At 47.3% G+C, this 19258-nt stretch overlaps 1 protein-coding gene and 1 long non-coding RNA gene across 4 annotated transcripts in view; one reads left to right on the plus strand and one right to left on the minus strand.

Annotated features, from left to right (window-relative positions):
* Window positions 1-3840, minus strand: part of JDP2 (Jun dimerization protein 2) — a 42574-nt gene extending 38734 nt beyond the window's left edge. The window contains exon 1 of one of the 3 annotated variants that reach the window (XM_030803378.1): window positions 3707-3840. The gene's annotated coding sequence lies outside the window, so the exon portion shown is untranslated. The other 2 variants (XM_030803377.1, XM_012497967.2) reach the window with 2 other exon arrangements.
* Window positions 3841-3865: 25 nt separating this feature from the next.
* On the plus strand, window positions 3866-6091 carry LOC115832422. Its single transcript, XR_004027919.1, has 2 exons — window positions 3866-4086; window positions 4845-6091. It is a non-coding gene; the product is annotated as an uncharacterized LOC115832422 (long non-coding RNA).
* The last annotated feature ends 13167 nt before the right edge of the window (window positions 6092-19258 follow it).

Here is a 19258-nt window from a genome sequence, read left to right on the forward strand (position 1 = left end):
CCTCGGCCTCGGTTCCCTCTAAGGTCTCCTCCACCCTGCAGGCCAGAACATGGCTGCACAGACACTGGCAACAAGGTGCCATCAAGAACTAGGTTTCCATTTCTGCCCCAAGGCAGAAAGCCAGCATCTCCTGTGCCCTTTAATCTACTCCATCCCTGCACTGCTTCATAAGAAGACAAGGAGGGGTAGCTAGGTTCAAGAGAAGCCACTGAACACTGGCAGCCGTGATCCCTGCACAGCCATCCCAGCCATAGAAGAACCTGGAACCAACCCCCAGGGAACTCCTGCTCTTCCCTGGAGACCAGAGAAATGCTTCCAAGGCCTTGCCTATAACATAGCTTTGTCCTCTGCCTAATGTAGGTGCTCAATAAATACATATGAAGTTATCTCTGCCAGGAATCTTTAACCCAGGCAGCAAGAGGAAGCTGGGAGCATACAACCACTGGACAAGCTTTCTATTTCCCCTTCTGCTTCATGCCAGCTCTGGTCCTTGGTGGCTGGCAGGGGTTAACAATACCACACCTAATACAGACATACACACAAGGTGTGATAACCGCCCTGGTCTTTTTTTAAAAAATGCCCTGGCCAGCTGAAGCTTTGCAAATGGAGCTCCGCAACTAAATCCCGTGGGCTGCAGCAGGAAAATAGACTAAAAAACAACAACAACTAAGAATGGTGGGCTCTGGCCAGGCCTCCCACAGCCAGCAATAAGTAAAGAAACACAGTCTGAAAATTCCAAGACTGGGTCGCTAAGGCATTTGTCTCTGCTGAGTTCCGAGAGGCCAAACCACACACACAAGAACGCGTGTGCACACACATGCACACGCACACACACATACACAGGCACATGGAGCTTGGCAGCCCCTAAGTTCCAGAGCTGGTAATACAAGCCATGGAACCGACTGCCAAGACAAGCAACAGAATGAGCCAGGCCCGGTTTCATTGGCCACCATACGCTGCATATGGCCCGGGATGCAGCCAAAACAGCGTTCTCACCCTCCTCAAAGGCATAGGAGACCCTCTGTTTTCAAACACACCTCCACAGAGCCTTAATTAAAGGAAAATGGAAAAATAATGTGCCTGCTGCCCTCCCCTGCCTATAGGTATGCACACACACATACTCATATACACTCACTCCATTTTTCTCTTCCTCCCATTTCGGTTTTAAACATAATTCATTCGCATGGAAAAATAGCAAACTGCATCCTGCAGCAGAAAGGCAGAAAAGAATGTAGCTTGCCCTCAACCCTGGCTCTGATTGCTCAAGTTGAGCTGGGGCTGAATGAATACAGAGCAGGCCAGCCTAGAGTCGGCGTTGGCCCCCTTCTTTCCAGAGTGGAGCTGGAAACAGACACTCGAGAGAGACAGCCCATTGCAACACCAGTAGCCCCACGACAAATGAGGCCCAGAGAGCCTATTCCTGCCAGGGATTCTGCACGTTGGAAAAAATGCCCACACATCCTGCAAACAGGTAGGGAGATGACAACAAACCCAGGGAGTCAGGAGGAGCATTCCCTGGTAGCTGCAAAAGTTAGGCAGTGGGTGAGTGGGGAGACCCTTATCCAAACCCTTCCTAGGGGGCATTGTCACCACTTTGCAACACATCTCCTTGGAGGTGGCTGCAGCCAACCTAGGAGAAAAGCCAGAGGTCTACACACCCATGACTTCCTGCAGCCCTTCAAATCACACAGCACCCAGCTCTTCAGGAAGATTCTGGAGCTGCCTGCAGCTCTGAACCAAAGCCAAAGTAGAAGGGAACAGAAGAGTCTTTGAGAAATCCATCCTCCCTGCTCTAAACAAGGCAAAACCTTAACCACCCAGAGGTATGAGAATAGATTTTGCTTCTCTTCCTGGATCCTCAGGTTTATATAAAATCAGAGCCACTCTCACATCTGATACCTGGTTAAACTCTCCCCTAGAAACCTGCAAAGGAAGATAAGCCATCCATCCAAGCTGCAGCCAGATTTGCTGGAAAGGTAAAAGCAATGGGAAGTGTTTTTTAAAACCCTCAGGGAAGGATGGTTGGGGGAAGGGAGATGATATGCGAACGCAGTTTCTATCAAGGGCTTAAAGGACGTTTGGGTACAAATGTGCCCAAACATGGTTCAAAGCTTCCCAATTCCTGATGCTCCTCAAATTAAGACCCTAGGGAGAGACCACCAAGATTTAAGCCTGGGTACACACGCCTAAGCAGGCTGCAAGCCCTTTCTGAGATACAGACCTGAGCACATTTGCCCTAAGCACACGTGGTCGGGCCAGAGCCCCATGCCCTGGATTCCAACAGGGAGGGCAGCACCCTGGGCAAGGGCCAGGCCATCTTGCAACTGGAGATGACCCAAGGGGGTCAGTTGATTTCTCCTTCCACCAGTCTCTCCATCCCTGCAAAAGAGCCAGGACCTCCCCATCTTCCCCAGCCTCCTCATCTTCCCTGCTCCTCCCACTGATCCAGGCAAAGCCTGGCTCTGCCATCCCAGGGTCCAGGGGTCCAGGTGGAAGGCCCAATCCACCCCCACACTCTCCCACCCCTCACTGCACCCCTACCCCTTGACAACCTCCTTTGAGGGGAGGAGCAGAGGAGAGCCTTCTAAGCTGGGCTGGGCAAGGGAGAGGCTGGTTACCTACAGGAGCCTGCTTGCCTCCTTATATAACCTGGCGTGGGAGACAGGAGAGCCCAAAGGGGACCCCGGCCACCCCTAGATCCCCTCTCAGCGCAGAGCTCCAAAGCAATGGCCATGAGAGAAGCTGCCTTCATTGGATGGAAATCCCGAGCCCTTCTCAATACTCTCCTCCGGGTCCGGGTCCTCCGGGAGTCGCGCTTCCTCCCTGCCAGGAGGTCCTTGTCATCCCTCCACAATCTAACTCCCACCCCAACCCCGCACCTCCCTGGCCCTTCACCCTCCATCTCCACCCGCACAGCCCGTCTCCGCGGGCAGTTTTCTCCCCACTCACCCCGCCTTCCCCGCCGCCAGAGGAGAGCACCTCCCTGCAAACGGACGGGGGAGGAGAGCGCGGGAGGGAGAAGGAGGGAGCGCCCCGGCTGCCCAGGGAGCGGACGGAGACTCCCGTCCCGGGGCGGGAACCAAAAGGAAGCCTCGGGCTGCCGGGCGCCTCGCGGGAGGGGCTCGGCTGCAGCGCCCGGCGCTGGGAAAGCTCGAGGTCCCTGGGCTGCGGGAGCCTCCCCGCGGGGCTGGGCTGGGGCTCTTCGCGCTCCGCCCGCGCGGGGGCGGCCGTCCCAGGTGCCCGCGCCGCGCCCCGCCCCGCCCGTCCCGGCGCCCCCAGCGCGCGCCCTCGCACCCACCGTGCAGAAGCTGCGGGCGGAGGCGGCGCCCCCGGGGCCGGGGCCCGGGCCCGGCTGCAGGCGCCGTGCCCGCTCCGCGCCGCTGCCTCCCGGCCGCGGAGCTCCGCCCGGTGCCCAGGCCTGTCCCGGCCCGGGAGCCGCCGCGGCGCCAGCCCCGCCGCCGCTGCAGCGTCCGCCGCCGCCAGCGCCCCCCGTCGCGGCCGCCGAGCGTCCCTCCCGCAGGCTGTGGCGGGCGGCGGGACGGGTTGCATCAGCCCCGGCTATATAGCGGCCCCTGGGCGGCGGGGAGGGGTCGGGAATGCGGAACCGGCCGAGCTGCCAGCTCCAGACGTCAGAGGGGGACGGAGAGGAAGGGAAGGAGGGGACCGGGGAGGAGGGGTGTGGAGCCGGCGCTTCACACCCACTGACCTTAACCTCCCCCGCCGCCTTGGGCGCCCTCCTCCCGCGGCCGCTCGCGCTCCTCTCCCCGCGGGGGCGTCCCGGGTTCCATGCAGTCCCCCGGCTCCGCCACCCCACGGTGCAGGAGCGCGCGAGAAAGCAGGACGCGGCGAGCGGTTATGTAAGCGCACCCCCCGCGCACCGCCGCCCGGCTTGTGCCCGCCAGGCAGCAGCAGCCGCAGCCCTAGGAGGGAGACGCGAGAGGCCGGGGCCGGGGGACAAGTCAAAAGCCCCTTCACGCACAGCCTGTGTTAGCCATGTACCTCGGTCCCGGCGCTTCCCCCCCAAACTGAGAACGACAGGGAGAATTTCCGCACAGTTTCATCCTTGGACACTTCAGGACTGAGCGGGTGAGGAGGCGATATCGCCAGCCTGCTTTATTTTTCGGTGGAGAAGGTTGGGCTGAGATGAAGGCATTTGGGGACTCCTACCCCTACCCACCGGCCCCCGCCAGCGCCCTTAGGCCCCGAGGTGGTTCGCTGCACCAGCCTGCCCTCCGCTAGGGCTGCAGCCTGAGACCGTGGCTTGCTCTACTGCTGGCACAGTTTGACCCTTGGGCTTGTACCCTGCTCCAGCGGGCTTCTCCTTTCCACTCCGGACACAGCAGTGAGCAGACCCAGCCCTCAGCAGACCCCAAGTGGCCTTCTTCCCCGTTACAGCTTCAATAGCCAACCCCACTCCCACCTTCCATCCTTCTAGAGAGGAAATGGTGAAGGGGACTCCAGAGGGAAGGCGACATCCATGGTGCCCTCCAGTATACAAAAGCAAAGACACAGAGCCCTCAGGTAGAACGGGGTTCCCTAGGTGGCATCTCCTACCTCCAGAGCTCCTGAGTACCCATCGAGCCCCCTACCTTCTGCCTAAGCCAGATAGGAGTGACGATTTTTATACTCAGCGACTTTCGGCCTCCTTCTGAGAGTGATGTCAGGTCATCACTCATAGAAGAGAGGAAGTGAAAGAAAAAGTTCATGCCTTCTTGGAGTGCAGATGCTCAGAGTGAAAGAAACAACAAGACTTGAGACAGATGGGTGCAATTGAGCAAACCCGAACATGCATGTCTCTCTCATGTGAGTGAGTGCATGAGACTTTATTCTCCTTATTTCCCCAGTGCAGTGAAATCTTTCTGGACAAAAGAATTGCGCTAATGGAAGGAGAGACAGACCAAGTCCCAATGACATTGCCTGATCATTTTCACCTTCGCCATCAGCAGTCTCCCTCACAGCATCGGTGTGGGCAGGTAAGAAGAAAGCAAAGCCCTGAAAGAATATACATTGGAAAATGAGCAGTAATTTGATATTCTCGTGGAAGAGCATGACTCTTCGCCCCAGAAAGGCCAATGACACCTTTCCTACAGCATAAAGATCAAAGCCAGGGACTGTGAAACTGCCTCATGATGTTTCTCCCATGAGACCTGTGTCTGGACGTTTATATGGAACAAAACATGGAACAGAGGCAATACTACTTGATGTGTCTTCAACTGGGGCTTTGGATAAACTAAACTGATCTATATTCAGGGACTAATAATTAGGGTGTGTTGTTAGAGCGCGTCCTCTCTAGGGCCTGTTTTGGACTGTGGCTGGGCCACCAGCAGTCCTACTGGGCCTTTGCTTCCCCCACAGATAAAATATGTTACAGGGGTGGCACCAAGGGGTGACTTGGGAGGTCTTTAGTCCCCTCTACCTCCCTGTAATCTCCATTAGATCTTCTCTGTTATTTGATATGGATGTTTTTCAATTTCATATAGGATGCTGTAAGAACACAGCTTCAAGGCCTCCCTTCCGGCCACATACTCCCTACTAGGCCCCTCTACATAGTCACTGCCTCTGGGAGAGGCTAGAGGGAGAAGCCATAAACTGGGTCCTTTATGCAGACATTGGATGCTGGATGGAGCTGATCTAACACTGGCTCTTAGGGACAGACAAGTGACTCAGCCTAAGGGAGTTTGAATTTAAGTTTCCTATCACAACTAGAAAAGTCCTGATTAACACACCCAGCCCTAGTCAATGGACTGATTGAGAGATCGTCATGTATCCCAAGAAAATCTCATGAGACTGGGAATTTTGTGGATCTGCTGGAAAGAGAAGCTGCCAGAAGCCACCACGTGAAAGGGATCTACTGAGAGTGAAGATAATGGGAGGAAGAGTAGAGCCAAGCCACGGAGGGAAAGACAGATCAAGTTCCAATGACATTGCCTGAGTTCCTGAATTCAGGCATGCCTGACATCATCCTGACTTCTGCAGGTTTTAGCTATAGGAATCAGTAAATTATGTCTTACCCAAGGCAGTTTGAATTTGGGTTTCCTATTACTTGCAATTAGAAAAGTCCTAATTAATACATTGGGTTTTGCATCTCTGACTTATGTGGACTATTTCATTTTAAAGTTTAATGGAGATTGATGAATCCCAAGCTCTTCGCAAAGAGGGGAAAACTGAAATGGTGAGGTAAAATAATGAATTCCCCAGACCTGCTCCTCCAAAATCAAAGGAGAAAGTGATAGTTCTGAGTAATCAGCCAATCAACTAGTCTTTATCCTAGTATTTACTGAAAATCTATCATGTACCTTCAAGGTACACAAAGTTTAAGACATGATTTCTCACCTGTTCTATGTCCCATCTAATTAGGAAAAATGATTTACAAACTAATGAATAGCAAGACCAAGAGTAGCTAAGAGCTAATGATGTGACATAGGCTATAAGCACTGTAGGCGTTCAGACAGGCTTGCTGCTCCAGTCTCTACTCAAATTGTATAGACCAAAATTGCAAACGCGTAGCTGGCAGGCTGAAAATCTGGCTTTTCTGGCTTCAACCTTAAATTCGTATTTTTTAAAAAGACAGGCATGGTGGTGCTCACCTGTAGTCCCAGCTACTCAGGAGACTGAAGCAGAAGGATCATTTGAGCCGAGGAGTTCAAGTCTGGCCTAGGCAACATAGCAAGACCCCCATCTCAAAAAAATAATTGTAGAAAAATATATATTTCTAATATAGCAAAGATTTCATATAAAATATCTAGATTTCAAGCTTCTCTTTTAAAAATATCAAAGTCAGGCAACATTGGGCATATGTAATAGTCAGGATAAGCTAGGTTTTGCTGCAATAACAAATATCCCCCCAAACTCATTGGCTTAACAAAAGAAAGGCTACTTCCTACTCACACAAGACAACTGTGGATTGAGGTGATTCTCCAGGGCAGCTGTCTTATAGATGATGCCTCAGTATTGATACCTTCATATCAACAAGTGCACTCACAGCCACCATGGCAGAGAAAAAGAAGTAGAGAGGGCCGAACACTAGCAGTGAAATCTTTCCTCCTGGAGTGACATACATCACTTTAGCTTACATTTCACTGGCCAAAGCAAGTCACATGGCCATTCTTAATTTCAAAGATGCAAGGAATCTCAGTCCTCCCATGGACCACAGAGGAGAAAGGAACCAGAAAATAGTAAACAATTAATATCTGCCACAGCATGCACTTCCTTATGGCAACAATAGGCTGGAGCCCACTAGAAGCTGCCCCTTGAAATGGGATTTAAACACCCAGTTTGACACAGTCTCCACCCAGCCTGCCTAGCCCTTGGGGGCATTTGATTTTGCAAGTCCTGGTATAGATAAAGCCAATCTCAATATCAGTCTTTCAGATGTCCCTGGTGATCCATGGAGTTATCACACAGTTTTCAAAAACAAATGTTTTGCTCTGCTTGAAACAAAAACTTATGCCATGCAGAATTCTTACGATGAAAAGCAGGATGGTATCATGAAATCAAACATGAAGTTGAAACTAGCTGTTATTGTAGTCTGCAAATTACATAAACCTGTTTATGGTGATTTCTTCCTGTTGCTCTTCCCTCGATCAATCAAACACCCACCAGGAGAAACAAGCCTCCCAAGCTCTTCCCTGGAGTGGTAGTGACTTGGGAAGGGGGGTGGGGGGATGTCTAATTTAACATTTTGAAACATTTATATATATATGAATATACATACATATAGATGTGTGTGTCTATATAAATATTCAAGGCTAAAATATTTGAGAAGAAAACTTGTGAGCTAGGAATGGGAAGGCTTCTCTTCCAATGACCACCAGTGAGAATGTTATAAAATGTGTCTAAAGGTTTAAGAATAAATCAGCATCCATACAAATGTAGCCATCTCTTGGAAAAGCCTAGCGTCTTCTCTTTAATCTCCTAACACAATAAAGTTTTTGGAGGATGAAGAAATGGTAACTTCTCTGGTTAAAATGCTGGAGCAGGCTGAGTGTGGTGGCTCACACTTGTATCTAGCACTTTAGCTGGCCAAGGTAGGAAGCCAGCCTAGGAAACATAGCAACACCCTGTCTCTACAAAAACAAAACAAACAAAAAAAAAACTTATTAAAAACAAAAAACAAAAAAACGGGGCATGGTGACATGTGGCCATAGTCCAGCTATTTGGAAAGGTGAGGCAGGAGGATGGCTTGAGCCCAGGAGTCTGAAGGTCTGAAGTTACAGTGAGCTGTGACCACTCCACAGCACTTCAACCTAGGTGACAGAGTGAGACCACCCTGTCTCAAAAAAAAAAAAAAAAAAAAGGCCAGGTATGGTGGCTTATACCTGTAACCCTAGCACTTTGGGAGGCTGAGGCAGGAGAATTGTTTGAGCTCAGAAGTTCAAGAGCAACCCGGGCAATATAGTGAGATCCCATCTCTATTAGAAAAAAAATTGCTGGGGCAGTTGGATATAGGGAGAGGAGGAGTATAGTTGATGTATGTTGTTCTCAGCATTCCTTTCTTTGGAGAACTACTTCTCTCCCTCTTCCCTGTGGCCCTGGAGGGGCCTCATTGCCCCCATCCAGATGTGAGGAGTGTGACCTGAATTGGCCAATTAGAGTAGTCCATACCCAAAGCCATAGTGATTGGTTCAGGGATGGGCACATGACTCAAACAGGGCCAATTAGAGTGTTCCTTGAGATTTGACATCTAAATACCAAGGAAGAGAGGGGTTCCTTTCCTTTAAAGTACCAGCGTATGAAGGTAGTTTGTGGCTGTGGATGGCCACTTTTTAAGCCTGCCTGAGAAAGAAACCAACACAGAGAGTTAAAGAGAGCCAAGACATGGAAAAAGAGAAATAGGCATGAGATTATCATTTGAGTTCCTGAATCTCTAATATGCCATGAAAACATGCTAAATTGGTCTTAGAACTTCACAGTATTGGAGTTAATATAGCCCCTTTCTCTTTTTTGCTAAGGTGGTTTGAGTCAGGTTTTCTGACAATGGTCAATAAAAGAATGCTGAAGAATATGTGAATAAAATGACCCAAAGTCAAGCTTATAAAGGAGTGCTCAACTGACACCATGGAATTTTATCGGTTTGCTATTCTTGCCTCATCTATCACATGCCACTCAACCTCTGCGAGACTAAATACAGAACTGTACTGAGTGCCTTCTCACCGCTCAGGATTCAGTTAGTCATTTAAATGACTTAGTCAGACAATCTTGTTTGAAGTTTGCTATGAGCCATGCACCACGTGCCACCCTATTTGAGGAGGCCAAGCAAAAACGAAGAGATCATCCCTGCCCATAAAGGATGACCGACTAGAGGCCCAAGAAGATGAATAATATTCATAAAAATGGGGAAATGAGGACATGAGTGATTTAGGGAAAACCTGATGCATATGCATTCTGCTTCCAGAATATTATGTTTTAAAATATGTCCTGAAAACACATGGAGAGAGGATAAAAGGCCCAGGTTGAGGATGTCATTGTGTAGGTCATCCATATATAGGGGGTTCCTGAAATTGATACCAGGATCGTAAATCCTGATCAAACTTTTTTAGATGAAAGATGATGTTTTAGTCATATTAAATTTTAAATCATAGGTGATTAACAAATAAATCTTGGGTTAATAAATGAATGAATGAGTGAGGCCAGGCACAGTGGGTCATGCCTGTAATCCCAGCATTTCAAGAAGCCACGGTGGGAGACTCACTTGAGGCCATGCCTGGGCAAGATAGCGAGATTCCATTTCTACAAAAATAAAATAGCCCATCGTGGCTGGGAGCAGTGGCTCACACCTGTAATCCCAACACGTCGGGAGGCCTAGGCAGGTGGATCACCTGAAGTCAGGAGTTTGAGACTAGCCTGGCCAACATGGTGAAACCTAGCTCTACCAAAAAAATACAAAAATTAGCTGGGCATGGTGTTGCACACCTGTAGTCCCAGCTTCTGGGAAGGCTGAGGTGGGTGAATCACTTGAACCCAAAAGGCGGAGGTTGCAGTTAACCAAGATTGAATCACTGCACTACAGACTGGATGACAGAGTGAGACCTTGTCTCAGAAAAAAAAAAAGTGCCAGGTGTGGTGGCACACACCTGTAGTTGCAGCGACTTGAGAAGCTGAGACAGGAGGATCATCTGAGCTCAGGAGTTTGAGGCTTCAGTGAGCTATGATTGCACCACTGCACTCCAGCCTGGGCTACAGAGCAAGACCCTATCCTTTAAATAAATAAGTAAATAAATACATAAATAAATAAATAAACAGAAGCTAGTCTAGAACTCAGTCTTAGGAGATAACAGGAGATAAAAGGTGTCCCAGAAGATCAAAGAAAAAAAGGGACAATCACAAAATCGCGAGTCTCCTCAAATCCCCTCTCCTTTAACACAGGCTTCCCAACTATCATGAAAGTCAAACCAGGTTGTCAGAGATAAGATCTGAGATGAGTTTGTGGTATTTGCTCAGATCTGAAAGAGTACATTATAGCTATAAAAATGTACAGTCTAGAGAGGCCTCAAGTTATTTTTAAGAGAGGGTTTAATCTGAAAATATATGCATTAGATATTATACTACAAAGATGTTTTCACTTTGCACTCACACAATGCTGCTTCTAGGAAAACCGAAGACCCTTCTCCACATTTTCTTTCTTCTTCATCCCCGCCTCCCACTCCCAGAAGGTGTTGCTATATAGGTTGGTTAGATTCTTCCATAAAATGTTTGGGGCTGGGTGTGGTGGCTCACCCCTATAATCCCAGCACTTTTGGAGGCCGGGGTGGATGGATCACCTGAGGTCAGGAATTTGAGGCCAGCCTGATCAACATGGTGAAACCCCATCTCTATTAAAAATACCAAAAATATTAGCCGGACATGGTGGCGGGTGCCTGTAATCCCAGCTACTCGGGAGGCTGAGGCAGGAGAATAGCTTGAACCCAGGAGGCGAAGGTTGCAGTGGGATGAGATCACGCCATTGCACTCTAGCCTGGGCAACAAGAGCGAAACTCCATCTCAAAAAAAAAAAAAGTTTGGGCCTCAGTTTCCTCAACAGTTAAATGAGGACAATAATGGTCCCTACATTAGAGAGTTTATATGAAGATTAAATATGATCTTATGAAGGACCATATCAATACCTGCCACAAGCCCAATACATTTGGCTGTATTCATCACCACCACCACCACCATCACCATCATAACCATCAACATTATGGTTCAGTCAACTCAAGTCCCCTACTTTGTCACCTTCTCAGATGGGTCAAACCCACAGGGATTTCTCCCTCTTCTGACCTCAGCTAGCGTTTCCCTTCTAACATCTAATTACATGCCATTTAAAATGTTTCTCCTTATTTCACATATGCATTATCATTCCAACATGCTTGAAGTTATCAGTAGGGACAGTATCTTAAAATTTTTAAACTCCTATAGCACCTACCATGTGCTGAGCTTATGTTTGGCACTCAATGTGCCAAATATATGATTGCATTTATTTAAAAATGGAAGGAAATAATTTCTTTTGTATCCCTGATAATGTTGAAAGCAGTCTGGGCTCTTGGCACTTAAAGAATACTTGTTGAACAGATGCTTTTTGAGCAGAGATGTAATTATCAGTCACACCTTATGCAGCACAAACTTGTAGAATATTAAAGCGAGGAAGAGGCCATATTTTACAAATGAGGAAATTGAGGTCCCCACTGATGACACAGATCTCATTGAACAAAAGTTATGGTGGAAATAATTCTCAGGACTCTTTTTCTGCTATGCATTTTAAAACAACCACCAATAAAAAGTTATTTCAGCAAATGTTTATTGAAGGGGAAAAAAAGTCCCCTTAGGTTTTCTGCGGGAGGTAGCGTTTCCCCTTGCACTCAACAATTTGGTGGTGTGGTAGAGAGAGGTGTGGGGAGGAGCCAAGGGGGCCCCTATGACTGGGCTGTTGTGTAGGCCTAGGCGGGGGAGGGGTGGGATTTTCATTTCTTGGAAGGCTCTTCCAGCTCCAGGCAATCTGGGCCAGGTTTTGACACCTGCATGTCTCAGCACCCTGCCCTAAGTCAGCCAAAGTGTACCTTCTAGAGAGCTGCCCTCCCCGCTCAGTCCCTGAGCTCCTGGAAACTCACCCCCAGAGACCAGAATAGGTCCCCATAGGCCAGAAAAGGCCCCCACACTCGGAACTGGAGGAATTGGCTCTCCTTGAAAAACGAGGATATGATTTTGCAATTAGAATGCACTCCTGTAAGAGGAGACACCTCTGCGCTGGCCTCAGGGGTGAGCTGGAGGTGGGAGGTGGGCGCTGAGGGCGGTCAGAAGGCCTCTGGAGGGGACCTTGGGACAAGGGCTTCTTTGGTAGCCCTGGCCAGGTTCACAGGCTTCCTTTCAGGTTTTGTGCCCACAATTCCCCCACCCACCTCCTCCTGCCATCGTTTCTCTATCTCTTAAATACACCTTCCTAATCCTCTCCTTCCTCCTTTTTAAAGCCTGCCTTTCCTTTCAAATACTTCCTCAAATGCCAGCTTGTTATGTTTGTGCCCTCCCATGTACGATCCTTCCCCAAGAGCTCTGAGAGTATATTTCAGACCACAGAGTTGGATTTTTATTCATTCCTTCATTCAGTCATTCATTCATTCAATAAATATTTGATTATTTCTATGTGCAGGGCTCACAGCACCATGAAATGATGAGGAAGATTGGCCCAGTCCTTAGATGGATGAATAATTAGCTAATTAACTAAATAATTATGAGCATAAAAGGGAGTTTTGAGGGGTGTTAAGAGACAGGTAGAAAAACCATTGGATCATTGGAAACTTGAAAAGAAAAATTAAAAAATAATAGTTAAAAATAAATAAAAACCATTGGAACCAGCCTTCCTCCCTTTGTCAGAAACTCTTCATCAAATCAACTTGGTGCCCTGGGACTATCCCACTCCACTGGCACAGGGGCAGGTACCCTTTTACAAGCTCTTCCTACATGGCCTGGCACAGTGGCTCACACCTGTAATTCCAGCACTTTGGGAAGTCAAGGTGGGAGGATCATTTGAGGTCAAGAGTTGGAGACTAACCTAGGCAATATAGCAAGACTCTGTCTCCACAAAAAATAAACTTTAAAAAGTTAGGGGCAGAAAAAGAATAAAAAGTCTTCCTAAGTAACTTGTTTTGGGGCAAAGAAATTCATTCTGCCTTTCCTTCTTCCCACGGGTCAGAGTTTCAGAGCCAGAGGGGGTCTCTTCAGACTCCACTGCCCAGCCATAATTCTTCCAGAGCCATTGGCCCTGTTGGTGTCTCAGATTGGCCATTTGCACCGTTTTCACATGTCTGGCCTTTTAAGATTAATGTATCATACAAGGCAGTAGAATACAGTGGTAAATAAAGAGTGTGGACTCTGGGACTAGACTGCCTCTGTGTGCAGCCTGTCTCCGATGCTTACTAGCTGTGTGGCCTTGGGCAAGTTACTTAACCTCTCCACGCTCAATTTCATCATCATTAAAATGGAGTGTGTATGATAATACCCAATCCATAGGAGTGTCATGAAGGTTTAATGAGTTTCTGCCCACTTGGAACAGTGCTTACCACATAGTAAGGGCTCAGGAAGGCAGCTCTTGGGTGCTATGGTTTGGCCCTCCCCCAGCAAGATGTCCAGCCGTGGCTCCTAAAACTCAGCCTGGCTCGGAGTCTCAGGCTGCTGCTTGCCTAGGAGGAGAGGCTGAAATTTTTTCAAGGGACAAGCTGCTGGCAGTAAGACTGCCTGGATGCTAAATAAACAAAGGCACTGAAAGATGTGTTGTCTCTAACAGCAGGCGCCTCCCCAACTGTCCATTGCTCAATGAGAAGGAAGCCCAGAGACCTAGTTTTAACCCATTTATGCCAGAAGTTGCAATTTTTTTGTGCGAAAAATTAGAACTTAGCGATGACTTTGAGCAGTAGAATATAAATAATTCCCATGAGCTTAGTGTTCCAATAATGGAACACTAGGCATAAATGGGGTAAGCAGGGCTCACTTACAACTGACTTCTTCTGTGACTCTATAAACAAAGATCATTTCTATGCTTCAATTCCATTTTTTAATGGCAGAGAATAATATTTGTAGAATCATGGAGTTTGAATGAACATTGGTCTTAGACATTCCATATTACAACATCCTAATTTTCTTTCTTTTTTTTTTTTCACCCTGTTGACCAGGACCCTTAATTTTCCATCTAGGAAACTGAGATCCATAAAAGTCATGTGACATAGGCAGCCTGGGGTGGTGGAAAGAGTGCTAGATTTAAATCCCAGGGCCATGGTTTCTTCTCTGAGACTCATTATCCCCTTTGGTAAAGGGAGGGTAGTGAGTCCTACTGTGTAGGGTCACCGTCAGGACTAAATAAGATCAAACATGGATGTGCCTAACCCCAGGGCTACTTGTGGTTGGGTAGGGACTGAATAAAGGCATTTCCCAGTGTTGCTTGACTGGTTGGTAATCCCTTCCTTACCTTTTTTACAGGGTTTCCAAAAGAATAAAGCAAAGCAAAGAAGAAAGACTTCTTTGAGGTCCACGTGTAAAAACTTAGTTTCTGGTTCTTGGAAGTTTTTCTTTTAGGACTAGGCCTCTCCAAGAAGAAAGGGCTACCATTATCAGTGGAAAGTGAGATGACACCACTAGACCTTCTGTCAGAAGAAGTCTTTGCAGTTGCCTTTTGGGGACATCCATTCCTTGGGTTTGTTGTTGTTATTGTTGTTGTTGTTTGAGACAGGATCTCACTCTATTGCCCAGGCTGGAGTGAAGTAGCATGATCTTGGCTCACAGCAACCTCTACCTCCCAGGTTCAAGGGATTCTCCCACCTCAGCCTCCCAAGTAGCTGGGGCTACAGGCGCGTGCCACCACGCCCAGCTAATTTTTGTACTTCTTGGTAGAGATGGGTTTCACCATGTTGGCCAGGCTGGTCTTGAACACCTGACCTCAGATGATCCACCTGCCTCCGCCTCCCAAAGTGTTGGGATTACAAGCATGAACTGCCATGCCCGGTCACTCCTTGGGTTTTTACAGGCTATAGCCAAAAGAATCTTAGTTCAAGGATGACTTCTTGGTCTTTTGGGTCAAGGTCGACTGTAATACCTGCTCTTAATTACATTAATACCTGATTCTTTATCTGAAAACAGCATATCTCAATTTAGGTTCTTGGGACCTAGAAAGTATGTGTCCTTTAAAAGGAAACCCTAAATCACCCATGCAAACTACTTGTATTGATATGCATATGTGTAAATCCCAAGCACAATTATGGCATTAGAGCTATTTGGGAAAATGTTCCATCAATATTAGATGCATTTAAAGTAAGCAACAGAACATCAGAGTTCATCAAGGGTTCTCAACTAATCTCTCAGAGGCAGTGGTGCCCCTGGGAAGGTGACTCCCTGATGATATGATCCCCTGAAGACTGAACACCCATCTTGGCCTAATCTAGCACTGATCTTTCTTCCCCAGAGTGACATCAGAAGCAGCACAATGTTTGACTGGTTAAGAGAAGAAGGGGAATTGGGGTCTCTACAAAGGCACTCAGTCAAATAAGACATGGGTATATCACTGTTTTTCCTGCCTAGTCTGTTGTCATGGGCTAATCAAGAGATATTTTCTCTGAGCCTCAGAATGTGGGTAGACTTGAAAGCTCTGACTCTGAAAAAGGTCTCCCACCCCAACACAGTGGAGAGAATTAGTCCTGTCTGGTGTCTTACTGTCCATCCTGAGTGCAAGGGATTGCTCTGTCCAAAAGGTAGTGACAGCCAATCAATTGGAATCAGCTCTTAAATGTTAAATGGTAGCTAATACTGGTTGACCACTTAGCACTATGCTACATACTTTAGATTTATTAATTCACTTAATCCTCACAGAAACTTGCAGCGCAGGCACTATTATTATCCCTATTTTACAGATGAGGAAACTGAGGCACAGAATGTTTAGCTAACTTGTTGATGGTCACAGCTAGTTAGAAGTCAGAGCCAGGACTCAAACCCAGAGAGTGTAGCCCCAAAGCCTGTGCTCTTGATCGCACATAATACAGCATTTTTTGTTGCTTGTTTGTTTTATTTTAAATTGACATTGTTTCTTAGAACAATTTTAAAGCAAAATTGAATGGAAGGTATAGAGATTTCCCACATACCCCTGTCTCCCCCATTACCAATATCCCCCACCACAGTGGTACATTTGTTACAACAGATGAACCTACATGAACACATCATCATTCAAAGCTCACAGTTTCATTAGGGTTAATTCTTTGTGTTACCTTCTATGGGTTTAGGCAAATGTATAATGACATGTATCCACCATTGTAGCATCATACAGAATAATTTCATTGCCAAAAAACAATCCTCTGTTCTCTGCCAGTTCATCCCTTCCTTTCTCCTAACCGTGGCAACCACTGATCCTTTTATTTCTCCTTTTACTGCCTTTTCTAGAATGTCACACAGTTGGAATTATACAATTTGTAGCCTTTACAAACTAGCCTTTGTCACTTAGTAATATGCATTTACAGCTCCTTTATGTCTTTTTTTTTTTTTTTTTTTTTTTAAGACGGAGTCTCCCTCTGTCACCCAGGCTGGAGTGCAGTGGTGTGATCTCGGCTCACTGCAAGCTCCGCCTCCCGGGTTCACGCCATTCTCCTACCTCAGCCTCCCAATTAGCTGGTACTATAGGCATACGCCACCATGCCCAACTAATTTTTTGTATTTTTAGTAGAGACAGGGTTTCACTGTGTTAGCCAGGATGGTCTCGATCTCCTGACCTCGTGATCCAGCTGCCTTGGCCTCCCCTCTATGTCTTTTCATGGCTAGATACCTTATTTATTTCTTAGCACTAAATAATAGTTCATTGTCTGGGTGTACCACAGTTTGTTTATGTACTCACCTACTAAAGGACATCTTGGTTGTTTGTAAGTTTTTGGTAATTGTAAAGAAAACTGCTATAAGCATCTGTGTGCAGGTTTTTGTGTGGATCTAAGTTTTCAATCCCTTTGGGTAAATACCAAGGAGCACAATTGCTGTATCATAGGTTTAGTTTGGCAAAAACTTGCCAAATCGTCTTCCAAAGTAAGTGACTATATCATCTTGCATTCCCACCAGCAATGAATGGTGAGTTCCTGTTGCTCCATGTCCTTACCAGCATTTGGTGCTGACAGTGTTCTGTATTTTGACCATTCTAATAGGTGTGTAGTGGTATCTCACTGTGATTTTATTTTTCATTTCCCTAATGACATATGATGTTGAGCATCTTTTTATATGCTCATTTGCCATCTATATACCTTCTTTGGTAAGGTGTCTATTCAGGCCTTTTGCCCATTTTTTAACTAAGTTGTTCATTTTCTGATCATTGAGTTTTACAGTACAGTGTTTTTAGGGCCACGCTTATGGAAGTCATAGAATATCATGGATGAGAGGACTCCCAAACAATCCAATCCATTTCCCTCATTTTACATATGTGAAAAATAAGCCTCAGAAACACAGAGGTAAAGCTGATACCAACGCCCATGAGTTCTGTGCCCCCTCAGCACAGTGCATGTGATGGGGCCATTTCCTTGGTGAGCAGTTAGTGCCTGGGTACAGGAGTCACACCTGGCCGTCTGTCTGTCCTTCCCCCACACAGTGCCTGGCACACGTTCAGTGAGTGTGTGGGGGAGGAAGGAAGGAAGGAATGATCTTCCTCTGCCATCTATGTTCCCTTTCCAAACATCTGGCCCTTCTGGCCTCTGCTTTAACCAGTGGGAGGAGAGAAGAGAATGAACATTCTAGATGTTCCACGGTGCAATGGTGGGGGCAGAAGCCAGGCCAGTGTAATTTTTTTTTTTTTTTTTTTGAGACTGAGTCTCGCTCTATCGCCCAGGCTGGAGTGTTGTGGCATGATCTTGGCTCACTGCAACCTCCACCTCCTGGGTTCAAGCGATTCTTGTGCCTCAGCCTCCTGAGTAGCTGGGATTGCAGGCACCCACCACCACACCTGGCTAATTTTTGTGTTTTTAGTAGAGACCGGGTTTCACCATATTGGCCAGGCTGGTCTTGAACGCTAGACCTCAAGTGATCTGCCCACCTCAGCCTCCCAGAGTGCTGGGATTACAGGCGTGCACCACTGCACCTGGCCTAGTGTAATTCTTAATCTTGCTGTGCACCAGCATCACCTATGGACCTTGTTAAAAACTGGATGCCAGAGCCCATCTCTAGGCATTCTGATTCCATACATCATTTTCATGTTTACTGTGTCCCAGGTCCTGGGCTAAGCCCTTTACACATGTTATCCTAGTTAATCGCTTCTCATGCAATTCTTTGATATGACCTTTTATCACCCTCATTCTGCAAATGAGGAAACTGGAGTTCAGAAAGGTTAAGGAACTCGTCCAGGGTTACACACCTAGTTTCTGTTGGAGCCAAGATACTAATAAAAACAACCCAACTGCTGTTAGAGTTGCTGGCCGGCCTCTCTCCTGCACATGCACACACACTGAGGTCTTTACACTCAACCGTGTGCAACCCTACATTGTGAGCCCCTGAGCGGCAAATGGCAGGGAGCACCAGATCATTCTACAAGGGCCCCAAGAGCTCAACATGAGGGCCAGGATCAGTGCCCATCTGCTCTACCAAAAAGCAGAGATCAGGAGCACCAGCCCCTGCATTCTAATTTGCAACCATTCAGAGAAAGCCCTCATTCTTTTATTTTTAAAAATATTTAAGTCAGTTTTCAAATTGAAGTATAATATACGAACCAAAAAGCACACAAATCTCAAGTGTATAGCTCAGTGAATTTTCATGAAGTGGACACACCTGGTATGTTAGTCTGTTCAGGCTGCCATAACAGAATACCATGGACTCAGTGGCTTATAAACAACAGAAATGGATTTCTCATCATTCTGGAGGCTGGGAAGTCCAAGATCAAGGTGCCAGCAGATTTGGTGTCTGGTAAGAGCCCACTTCCTGGCTCATAGTTGGCCATGTTCTCCCTGTGTCCTCACATGGTAGAAGAAGGAGAAAGCTCTCCAGGGTCTCTCTCTCTCTCTCTCTCCCTCTTTTTTTTTTTTTTTTTGTTGAGACAGAGTCTTGCTCTGTCACCCAGACTGGAGTGCAGTGGCCCGATCTTGGCTCACTGCAACCTCCACCATGTTGGCCAGGCTGGTCTTGAACTCCTGAACTCAAGTGATCTGCCCACCTCGACCTCCCAAAGTGCTGGGATTATAGGCGTGAGCCACTGCGCCCGGGCTGGGGTCTCTTTTAAAAGGGCATTAATCTCATTCATGAGGACGGAGCCCTCATGAGCCAGTCACCTACCAAAGGCCCCACTTCC

The sequence above is a fragment of the Nomascus leucogenys genome, chromosome 22a (genome assembly GCF_006542625.1).
Source record: "Nomascus leucogenys isolate Asia chromosome 22a, Asia_NLE_v1, whole genome shotgun sequence".
NCBI classification, from domain to species: Eukaryota; Metazoa; Chordata; class Mammalia; order Primates; family Hylobatidae; genus Nomascus; species Nomascus leucogenys.